Source organism: Apis laboriosa, unplaced genomic scaffold, assembly GCF_014066325.1.
Source record: "Apis laboriosa isolate Shangri-la unplaced genomic scaffold, ASM1406632v1 scaffold78_cov150, whole genome shotgun sequence".
Lineage (NCBI taxonomy): Eukaryota > Metazoa > Arthropoda > Insecta > Hymenoptera > Apidae > Apis > Apis laboriosa.
In genome coordinates, this window is record NW_025224442.1 from 113,575 (window position 1) to 125,819 (window position 12,245).

Sequence of the window (12,245 nt, forward strand, 5' to 3'; positions counted from 1 at the left end):
AAATCTCTAGCCACTCCGAGTTAACCACCACGTGCCTCTTAATCCGCCCGACATCGGTTTCTCAAACCGCGCAACCGAGTTCCCCAAAACTTGGTGGAACTCGGCGCACAGTAGTCGGAGGTACGGAGAAACTGGCGAGTTCCTAATTTACACAGCCGCCACATTCTCCGAACCCCTTTTGGCCGGGGCTCCTGAGTGCCGTCGGAACTTTGCCGACGATTAAAACGCTTTAGTAATTAACTGGGTCTCCTCACCTTCCCTGGTAACAGTTACCAAACCCACCATCGCACGCTCCTTCCGCCAACCAGTGTCGAGCCACTGTCTCCCTCTTTCTCTCCCTTTCTCTCTCTCTCTATCTCTCTCTCTCTCTCTATCTCTCTCTCTCTCTCTCCCAATGCCGCCAATTCTCCCTCTTCTTACAACTAGCCTCTTCTTCTCACCCTGTTCCACCCTCTTTCGCGCCACTTCTGGCCCGGTGGCGCATATTTAGGGATCGTCGGTCGGCGAAGGTTGCCCTGGCAACGACAGAGAGGGTTTCTCGACGGTGGTTGCCCTGGCAACCCTGGCTCACTCCGCTCCTTCATCTTCCCTCCGGAAGCCGGCTTCACCACCACCACAAGGGTGGATTCAATTCGTGAGAGCGGGAACGAATCGACTGTTGGCGAGGGTGGGTGGGTGGATGTAGGCCGGGGAGGAGGGGGAGGAGGAGGAGGAGGAGGAGGAGGAGGGAAAAGATGCCGCACGTTCGGTGATTGTATTTGATAGCCTGACCGTGGACGTGGGGAAAACGAAGATCCGACCTTGATTAAAGCGGAGCCCGCTGGATTCTTTTCGGTTTCACGGAATCTGGTTTCTGGCGTAGGTGGTGAAAATGGCTCGGGAGAATTTAATATTTGGGAAAATATTCTGGTTCGTTTTCTTTTTTTTTTTTCTTTTCTCTCTCTTCCTTTCTCTTTTTTCTTTCTTCTTCAGGTGGATGATGAGTTTGCGGGAGAACTTAATTTGGAGGAAGGGGTTGATTTTTTAATTATTTATTGGCGAGTATTGTTTTGTTAAAATTGATTGAGTTAAGGAGGGAATTAATAAGAGTTTGGATTGGTTCAAAGTTTCATAGAAAGTTTGAATAGATGGATTTCGACGAGGATGATTTTTAGTTAATTTTTTTCAATGGAATATTGAATACTATTTTGAAAAGGTTGATCAATTTCGTTGAGTAATGTTAATTAAGAGAGTTTAATACAAAAATATTTCCTGATCCTGATTGCTTATGTTCATTGCTTCAAGTCTTGAAGATTAACAAATGCAGAATGTTTCCAAGTAGGCCATAGAAATCAAAATAAATAAATAATTAACGAAATACAGAATTTATGTGTGTAATTGTAAAGTATTCTTCATTTTCTCCACTTGCAGTAATAGAATAATGTGTTAATGATTTTGAAGATGATTTACACCTTTAACCTACATTGTTAATTAAATTTTTTCATTTCTATGAAAGTTCCGTTCGGCATAATTGTAAAAATAAGTAAAAGATTATCTATCCAATTTATCTTAAAACTAGTTAAATCTCGAAACGAAACTAATATCATTATTTCAAGTGAAAGATACATTTCACTCTTCAAGGAACAAATGTGTTAATGTTCATAATCCAAATAATAAACCGACTACAAAAAATATAAAATAATCACGATTTATTTAATGCCATCATCATTTAAATAGAAACTCAATGATCGCAATTATTTTGTAACCTAATATGAAAATAATATGAAAAAAATAAATTTTCATTACATATATATATATAGGAATGTTTTTAGTGAATACAAAAAATAATTCACGTATGCGTAATAGAAAATTAAAGAGCAACGTCTACTACACGTACGTGTTGCTGATCCCTGAGGAATAACCGAGCTTACATATAAATACACCAACGAATATGATGAATTTCAACTTCGAAACAACTACGATCAAAAATTCAAAAAGATCGAGTAAGAATCAAAGAAAGATATAAAAAAAAAAAAAAAAAAAAATGAAGAATCATAGTAAATGTAAGTCCAACTTAGGAAATAAAACTATGGTGTAATACACGTTATTTCAACATACTAATTATAATTTAAAACCAATATAATACTAAAAGTGGAGAATATAATAAAAATATATTTAAAAAAGCTATTATAAGAAATATTAAATATCAATTTATAAATTACGAATTCTTATTATTCAAAAAAAATTCCAAGATATTCCATCCTCGAAATTACCAATGAAGATAATATCGAATAATACAACGAATAATTGTCACGTATTCTTACCAACACCGAATATACGATACAATCAATCAACAAACTCTAAATTATTCCCCTCCTTCCTCCTCCAAAAAAATTTTCAATACATTATAATTCTCAAAATATTTTCCATCGATCAAGAAATTAAATAATGCGAGGGAACTCAATCACCAATTACAATAGGAGCAAAAATTATGTCGGACCAGACGATTTTATCGAGCCAATAAAAACGGGCGAGCGTCGTTCTCGGGCTCTGTAATAAAGAAAAACGGCCGTGGCGACGGGTCGAATTTCCCTGACGTCGCGTGAAAATTCCCCGCTACTCGCGGACGTTCGTTTATGAAAAATTGATCGGGCCACGATATCTCACGTTTAGGCGGAATCCGTTGAAGGAAAGCAGGACACGCGCCGCTCGTCCATCAAAAAACCGCGGCGCGGGTGGTAACGTGGTTTAATATAAAACTTAAATAACGATACAGCGCCGCCATGACGAAAATGGGAAATAATCTTATGAATAACTTCTTCCCAGAGGGGTGATTCGCGGCCCCTGACGCGGTTCCAGAGAGTCGTGGCAAATTTGAGTACAGCCTGCGCCATCTTACGAATTATTTCCGCATCTCGATCCGGTTCGATTGATTTTGATTGCTTTCGATTTGCAAATTTTTTTTTTTTTTTCAGATCGGGATGATAATGAGAGAAATGTGTTTCGATAACGTAAATCTTGAAAATTTTCTTCGTGATTATTGAAAATATATCGAGTATAATTTGCCATCTCTATCTATCTTGTAGGGAAAGGGATATCCTTCTCCTTTTTTTCGTTATTGAACAGTAGTTTCTGAAAGAAAAAAAAAAAAAGAAAAATAAACAGACGTGTTAGAAGAAGAGAATTAAGTATCACGTGGAGAATAAAAAGTAAGTTTAATTGAAACTTGGAGGTTAGAAATATTTTAAAATTTTTGTATTTAAAAAAAGGAAATGGAGATTAATATGAGTTTTACGACCATTTTAATCATTATTGGACAATTTATAAAAGTAACGTGTCCAATATAGTATATATTGAAAGAGAAATAAATTTCTTGTAAAAAAGAAAAGAAAAAAGAAAAAGAAAAAAAATTTGAATATTATGCACAAAATTACCATTTCTTCCACGCACAAGTATCATAACTCGAATGCATGAATTATTTATCACGTAATGTAATTAGAGGATAAGAGTTTCATTGATAAATTACAACTTCCTCGACAATTTGTTCCAAAGTTATTGCAACTTTCTTTATCATAAACTTAATTCACGAAATTTATTCCACACTTGCGAAACTTTCATACTTATTTACGATAATTACTTATTTATTTTGAAAGACGACGTGACACAACATTCCCCCTCCTCGAATTGATAAATTAGAACTTTCCTTGAAATTTTCGACTATATTTTCACTTCCATCCGTGCATTTGTCACTTTTTTAATTGCGATTTCCTCTTCTTCTCTTTACGCTCGCGCGAAAACTCTCACGAGCGCTCAAGGCCACTACTTTCATCTCACGAGCTATCATTTCTTTTTTAATAAATAATGACATACACGTATATAATGTGACGAGCGTGTTTATATTTCATTAACCGAGAAGAATAATAAATAAATGAATAAAAATAAATGGATAAATACGACAATAAATTATTCCCGGCATACGTTGCTCCACCATGGAATTCTTTTCAGCGCCACCATTGAGATGCATCCGAGACAAAGTTTTTCCTTCTGTATCCCCCTCACTGAAAAACACCATCCTATTCGAGCCCATGTGAAAAACACGTGTAATGGTGTAATGATACGGTTCGCAGACGAACGCGTTTAGATTTTCTTTACGCGTTGATCGTGATGAGAGAGAGAGAGAGAGAGAGAGAGAGAGAAATACACACACGATTCAAATGGAAGTGCACGCGTTTCCACTAATTACCCGCTAATTGATAAATTAGAATCTCGACATGCACCCGGTTATTCGACTCGCGTCAACGCATTCCGCTCGTTTCAATTTATAACTCATTCAATCCGACGTAATTCTACGCGTGTTTAACTTTTGCATTATCATAAGTGGTACAAATCGGCGGATATTAAGCTGACGTCGTACATCTATCTCGTTACTTTTCTATTATTTTGAAGAATGCGATAAATTTATTGTGCCACTTCAATAATCGATAACGATTATATTCTTTTTATTCCTTTTAATCTCGCCTCGTTTCAATAAAATGATTTATTTTACGTATTCCTTTTTTAGATTTATTCCCTTATATTCAAACAGATTTTTCTTCGATATCATAATAATAAGTAGACACCGGTGTATGTTTGATTAAATAATCAAAAAATTGAAAAAAAAAAAAAAAAAAAAANAAAAAAAAAAAGATCTTCTCATCACTCCGATTTTTCCAATATCACGAAATTCTTTCTCTCTCTCTTTCTCTCTCTCTCTCTTTCATATTACCCATGCAAATGTTAATACTGAAACTAATATCAGCTAACTAATAAACGAAAATTTAAAGTTTGAATGGAACGAAAATTTTAAAATTCTCCTATTGAATCCCGCGAAGCATAATTTCTTCAAAATCTACCCTTGAAGGAAGACTAAAAATAACAATAACGAAAAATGAAATGATAAAAAACATTCTGCCCCTCCTCCTATTTATTTACTTTAATATAATCGTGTCGGATTTATCTCTCCCAATAGTCAGATAATCCAAGCTTTTCGATCGATCGAATGGGGAAGGGGGAAAAAAATTCAACCACGATTGTACGTGTCCAGTTGCAGCCTATTTGCAGGGTTGGGTATTTGCCCGATAAAAATTCCACACCGGTGGCGGCAGATAATTATTTTTCAGATAAGAGCCGAGAAGAAGAATTTAGCGGGTGCGGCCAGGCGGTTCGTTGCCGCGTGCCAAGAGCCAGGACGACTAATTAAGTGCGCCGTAAGTTAATTGAGCCGCGTAGGAGGAGGAGAGGAGGCGAGGAGATACGAGGGAAACGTTAAACTGTGTAAACATCGGGCTAATTACTTCGAGACTTTATCGTGCCACCGCGACCGCTCCGTCGAATCAAGATTTCGATTCGACGATATTCCACGACAGAAATAGAAGACGTTTAATGGAATAATGAAATACGAATGATCGAGTCTCGATATTTTGTTTAATTGGAGACGTAGAAGGGTTTGATGTAACCCTTTATGAGAGTTTATAACCTTTTTAAAATTTTGAAATTTTTTAATTGCACGTGTAATTGCAATGAATAACATCGTACGAATTCTGGAAATTTCTTAATTATAATTATAATGTAATTTGGAAATTTTATTCACTCCAAAAGAATTTTCACTGAGAAAGTGAAAAAATAAAAGTTTATAAATAGCAAATTTCGATCAAACTATAAGATCTTCTTCAATTTGATAGAATAAAGAAATTATTTTGCGATAAAGTTTAACATGTCTTCCGATTAAAGGAAGGAAAAGAAAAAATAAGAAAGGAAGATCGATGAATATGAAAAACGTCACGAGCCAGAGCGGAAATTGAACGAGGACAAAGGAAACTCGTCACGATGACGAGTCGCGATTTAATGAACGCGCCTCAAACCCCGTTCTTAACCCCGACTCCTCATCTAATCTATCCTATTTTTTTTTTTCCCTTCTCCGTTTTACCGATCGGGTCGTCCCGCTTTTTTTCCACAATCAAAACGCGATAAAGATGTCAAACGTCAGTTAACTGGCCACGGGGTCGTGACCGTACTTGCATTGAGAAATTTCAATTCATGAGCTCGGTTCATCCATTGATCGCTAGAGCCATCATATCTCGGTTACGTAATAATATATCTCGTGACCGGATATCGATTCGGAAAACATTAAGCCATCCATCGAGGTATATCAATTTCCGCTTGGTCAATCGACGAGCAAAATTCTAAAGCAAATTTTCCTTTTCTCTTTCTCTCTCTTTTCCTAGAACAATTATAATTTTAGATATTACGATATTATATCACGTTTTCTGCAACAAATACCGATGTGTTTGTAATAATTAATAATTGAGCTCGAATTTTCAGAATTTAACACCCCCTATCTTCGAATTTTTCAAATGAAAGAAGAACATCCTTATACGTTTGTAAAAATTATTCAATTGTTAAACGTATTAATATTCGATTCGATTAATTCCGTTTTATATTTTCTAACAATATCTCCAAAAATCTTTTCATCTTCTTGAAATTTCTAATCGTCCATTTACCCGTCGACTGAAAAAAGACTGAAAAATAAAATTTATCAGATTCCAAAAAATTTCATTTCGCTCGTTCATTCAATATCCCCACCTCACGAAGCTCTCTTTCTCTCTCGAAAAAAAAATAAAACCCTCTCCATCCTTTCGAAATCCTTCCAATCCATGCCTCTCCACTCCCACGCGAACCTCACTCGACTTCACGACGACGATCCACGGTTTCTCCTCTCCTAAGGAGCAAAAATTTCCCTCCCTCCCCCCTCCATCCCCGGAAGCCGAGTATCTCGAGATTCGCGGTTGCTTTGCAAGTCTAATTGCCGGCACGAGAATCGCGAACGAACGAAGAGGGACAAGAGTTGTAAAGAGACGAGAGGAGAGAAAGGGGGTGGTGGAAGAACATATATATATATATATATAGGGAAGGACTTTAGCTCGCGAGAGGGACGGCCATAACAGGAGCGCAAAAATGGGGTTGCCGGTGAAAGGGAGATGCAAAGATGGCTGCTGCAACGAGGTGTCTACTACGCTTCTCTCCTCTCTTCCTCTCCTTTCTTCTTGCCCCCTTACATCCACCGCAACGTCTCCGACGTTTTCCATCCTTCGACTTCGGTTCCACGAGTTTCTCCACCGTATTCGTCCCGTCGATAGGGGATTCGAGTCACGCTCGGGCGGTTAGTTCTGATTAGCGACAGGGCGAATGACGTACCACCAGGCAGGATCTCGTGCCTCGAATACGGAAGCAGATACGATGCAAGAGCCAACGTGACCAAGCCACCGCCGCTGTTTTATGGGAATTTATTTAAGAGGATCCGCGAGACGCCCTGGGCCCTTCTCGCTACACGAGCTGAGGATATCCTTGGAAACGCGATGGGTACATAAGATTTCTTATTTAGTTAGCTCGATGGTGGGGGGAGGGGATGCTTTGCACCTTGGAGGGATGAGATCGAGCGTTTCGAGTGGTTTGATGGTTTTGTTTTGTTGTTGTTGGTTGGAGTTTGGCGAGGTTTGATTTGTTTTAATCGATCGATGAAAATTTCCGAACTTTTTGAAGTGGTTTTTGATTAATTTGATGGTGTTTGCACCAATCGAGTTTTAATTCTATTTTTCTAATAAATAGTAGTATCGAGAAGATGTGAAATATTCGGGTTTGGTCGAAGTTTGAACGAGTTTGTACCCTTAACCTAAAACCTAAAATGCATAAAACAATTTAATAACACAAAAAACAGAAACAAAAATTGTTAAACAAAAATATCGTTCGTGGGATAATTTTCTAATCACGAACAAAATAATTTTACTCAAGAAACATCTGTACGAGAGATAACTTGCCAAATAACAAGTAGAACAGATATCAAGTACAACTCTTCGATATTTTATACTTTTTAATACAGAGATACTGTATTAAATATTTGTATTACGTTCCAAATGATGTTTCAAAATGGGCGCGTAACCCATTTCTCCCGAAAATTTTTCGAAACACGCGTTTCCCGCCACGAATAAAAAATAAAAGTCATCGACGTTGAGTTAATCGTCAGAGGTGATGTTGTATGTTTAACAGGGAAATTACATCTCGGCACGGGCCTTGATTAAACACCGAATTTTCCCGTTGTAACCAGCCACCGCTATAATTAAATTAATTAGCCATTTACCGTGTGTTTATCATCGAATATTAAAACGTAGTGCGCACGGATCTTCCTGTCACTATGTTCCGATTAAATTGCCCACAGTGTCGATACAAATGATCAAGCTTAACCCGGATATATGGTACAATAACTAACAATCAGGGCGGGGCTAGTAAAAGCAACGCGGAACAAATTATTTTATTCTTCATTGAATAATACGAGCCGGCACGGTTTTGCGAGAAAAGAGAGGGCCGACAAAATGTATCATCATCCTATTTTCCAATTTGCGTTCCAAAAACGAGCCGTGTACCCCTCCCCTCGCCTCTACCCTGCCTGTCAATTTTCTGAAAATTTTAACAGAATGGACCGGGGAAAATAGTAATTTTACGCCTCTTCGTTCCGGGGAATAAAAATAAAACGAGAATTTAAGGCTTTTGGTGGAAAAATTTTTTTTTTTTTTTTTTTTTTGCCCGGATCACAGGGATTGGAAACTATAAAAAAGAATTTCCTCCTCTCTATTGTAACTGTTATAATTCATAAACAGGCTGACTTCTTAAAATATTTTGCTATATGTTGCCAATTTTCTAAACTATTAACCAAATTTAAACGCTTTCACAATCAAATGATATATCTTTAGAATTCCTATCACTTAGAATTTCCGGATGTAAGTGATTCGAATAGAAATTTCATCAGAGGTCAGACGATAGTGAAAGCAATGTGAATTTTATCAAACTGGAAAATTAAGAAGCCGTTTACACGAATATTAAGCAATTGTAATAAAATTTTTTAGATCGTGGTAAAACTTGATACAGCAAGATTGTTTAAATATCATTCCAGAATGATATTATAAAATTCCAAAAACTTAAATTACATCAAAGCCAACCTAAAAATTAATATAAGAACCAATTATTTATACATTAATTCTTAACACGATACCGATCTTATTAAAGCTCTTTTATATAACAAATATAGATCAAGTAAACGTAATTTTTTCCAGAAAAAATTGAACCCCATCCACCCTTTGAAAACAGCCCGTGAAACACTTTGGCACAACATTATTCCAACCGATGGATCGAAAGCCCCGATACGGTGTACACAAGTAAGATACACTCACCAGATTCATCCTAGATCGGGCCACGTCTGCTCCAGAGGTGTCGAGCTGATTCACCGTAATCCGCTCGAAATTCGCGCTCGAGAAAGAGAGAGAGAGATCCAGCGTAGGCAAGAAGGGAAAGGAGCGGCTGATAAAGGAAAGAAGGAACACCGTGTCCTCTTAAATCACGAAAAAAGAAGCCCTCTTTTTCCTCCGTCCTCTTCTTCCTCGACCTTTCCACCCCTATATCCTCCACCCTTCTCCCTCTCTCGCCTCTCGAATCGTTCGTCGACTCACGAATCCTCCTCGCCCCTTATCGTCCAGACGATCTACATCTACGTCCGCACACCTCGGTACGGTACCGTTTTCTTCTTCTTCTTCTTCTTCTTCTTCTTCTTCTTCTTCTTCTTCTTCCTTCTCTTCTTTTTCTTCCTCTTCCTCTTCTTCTTCGAAAGAGAAGAGACGCAGAGGCAACCGGACACTCACCAACACAGGGCTCGGATAATGTAGTCCTCCGGTTGATTTATGGGTTAATAGTTAACCGGCCGTAAATAATGCTAATCACACTCTTATTATACGTTCTGGCAAACCAGTCGCTGCGAATGTTTTGTCCCCGGCTCCCGCCAAGATTTCAGACATGTTAGAATCCCTTTCTTCGGTGAGCTGTGCACTCCGATTGGACGAGGCTATTTCTTTAGATGCCGATGGAAGTGGAAAGGTGGAAGCGGACATCTTATTATGCATTGTACGAATAAATGTTTCGCGGCGATGGATTCGTCTTTCCACGTACAGGTCTGTGGGGGATGATTGATCGTCGAAAATGGAGGACGACGTTCGGGAGTTGGACACCTGAAATTGATTACGAGATGTTAGAGCGGTTATTTAATTTGGTTCTTCTTTTTTTTTTCAAATGGGAATAAAGTTGATAAAAATCGTTTATATTATTAAATATTATTAAGAATCATTTATATTACTTTAGAGAAAAAAATGATGTTATCAACAAGTCGAGTAAATGCCTCGAATGACATCATATATCTTTGAGATAGAGATAGATTTTTAGATCGCTCCAAGATCCAAAGGTCGCGATATATACTTTATAAAAACAATTTTATAAAGTATGATTTATACAGTATTTTATCGAATGAAAAAATATTTTCTGGAATTTTAAAATAGAATTCCAAATGAATGTTCACAATTCTAAAAAATTCTGAATTCTAAAAAAATTCAATTCTTCGTAAGATATCTCTATAATGAAATTCAGGTGAGGAATTATAAAAAGAAAAGATCCATTCGACGAAAATATCGAATGCTTGGATTTAAAGGAGGATGGCCGGAAATTGCGATTTCTAGGGATCGGGGGAAGGTCCAGTCGACCAATACGAGGCCACCGAGCAAAATAGCCGATACATTTTATTTCACCAGCCGTGCTCCTCTGCGAATGGTGTGCTGACTCCGTGTTTTCCTCCCCGAAACCCTTGTTTCCGCGCCACGAGCACCGTCTACGCGATTCACCCTCGAAAAAAAGCGTGGAAGACCGTGGAGGGTGGTTCCAGCTGGAAATATCGGTCGGTCGATTGGAAACGGTTTAGCCACGGGAAATTCGCCGCGGATTGGATTGTATTTCGAGGAAGAACAATCGTCATCAGAGAATTTCTCTTTCTTCGGGATGAAGTTTGGTGAACGATGGCAAATACGATTGTGGGAGAAGATAGAATGATGTGTTCACTTTTCAAGGATTGAGAAATTTGGAAACGAAAATGAGAAAAAATTGAAATGAATAATTACAATTTTTTTTTTTGAAAAGAAATTAATAAATTTGAAGAGGATTACAAAATTTGCCTTTGATTTTTTAAATGTGACGATTAAGAAAATAATCTTGTTGCAAAGCAAGATTACTGAGTATTTAAAATTAGTATGGAGATAAATTTTTGATAAATTTGTCCTCGATATTTTTTTTTTTCTTTTTTTTGTAAATTTCCGGTAGGCCATCTTGTTTAGTACGATAGTAAGATTGATTTAAGACGAATGAGCAAACAGCTTGTGGAACTTCCTCAGGAAATGATCTTGATTGGCCAATCGTTTGGGCTATTTTCCTTATCAGTTTTATAAGAATAGCCGACAAAATGTCGAAACTAATTCATCGTTCAAAAACTAATTGCTGATATAATCTCTCGAATCTTTCTGTATCTTTCGCCCTTTGATCTTTGAAAAAAGTCGTGCATTTTTGTTAAACTTATTTTTGAGATTTTTACGTAAAAATCACTCTTTGCGAAGTGATTAATTACATTATGAAATTTGATGCATATCTTTATCATTCGATTATAACGAAATTTCCAGAATATTAGAAAGTATTGCACATCTATGCAAATTATTTATATAAATCGTTTATATTATCGTCGCTATCCTCCCCCTCCCCCCTCTTCCTCGCACAATTTTTCTTCATCGCTGAAATAGGAATTTTAATTATACTTTCCAATTAAATTATTATTAATAATAACGCTTACTTAGCATTTAACCTCGAGTAAAAACTAAAAGAATTCCATCTAATTAAATTTCAATAATTTAAATTTTATCATCTATGCAAATATACTTATCTTTTACTTCGCAAATCTAAACAATTCTTAGCTTTTAATCAACATTCAACAAATCATTCAACAAAACTTAAATCAATTTCATCTAGTATTACAAAATCGAATCGATTACGAATTGAATACTCGGAGCAATCAAATATCAAATATCAAAATTTCTCAAACTTTCTTCCACCAAAATCTATCTATCTATCTTTGCTCATCACGATTAACACTAATTTGTCACTTCTGCCCAAGTGAAACAGGCAGGCAGGTGTGCCCTCTTCTGCAGCCGAGACCAGTGTCAGCAGCCTCTCCACCATACCTCTCATGGATCCAGGGTGGTAAAAAGTTGAAACAAAACCGCGCTAAAAGTCGTATCGCCTGGAACAACGTCGTTCCGGCCAACGTCCACGAAGAAGATTGACCACCTTCGATAGTAATGGGGGCTTGATTACAA

The 12,245-nt window shown here is 37.2% G+C and overlaps 1 protein-coding gene across 9 annotated transcripts in view; it reads right to left on the reverse strand.

The window, feature by feature from the left end:
• Nucleotides 1–12,245, reverse strand: part of LOC122719426 — a 196,327-nt gene that overhangs the window by 51,990 nt on the left and 132,092 nt on the right. For all 9 annotated transcript variants that reach the window (XM_043945202.1, XM_043945201.1, XM_043945205.1 and 6 more), the window contains one exon: nt 9,240–10,067. The gene's annotated coding sequence lies outside the window, so the exon portion shown is untranslated. The remainder of the gene's footprint in view (nt 1–9,239; nt 10,068–12,245) is intronic.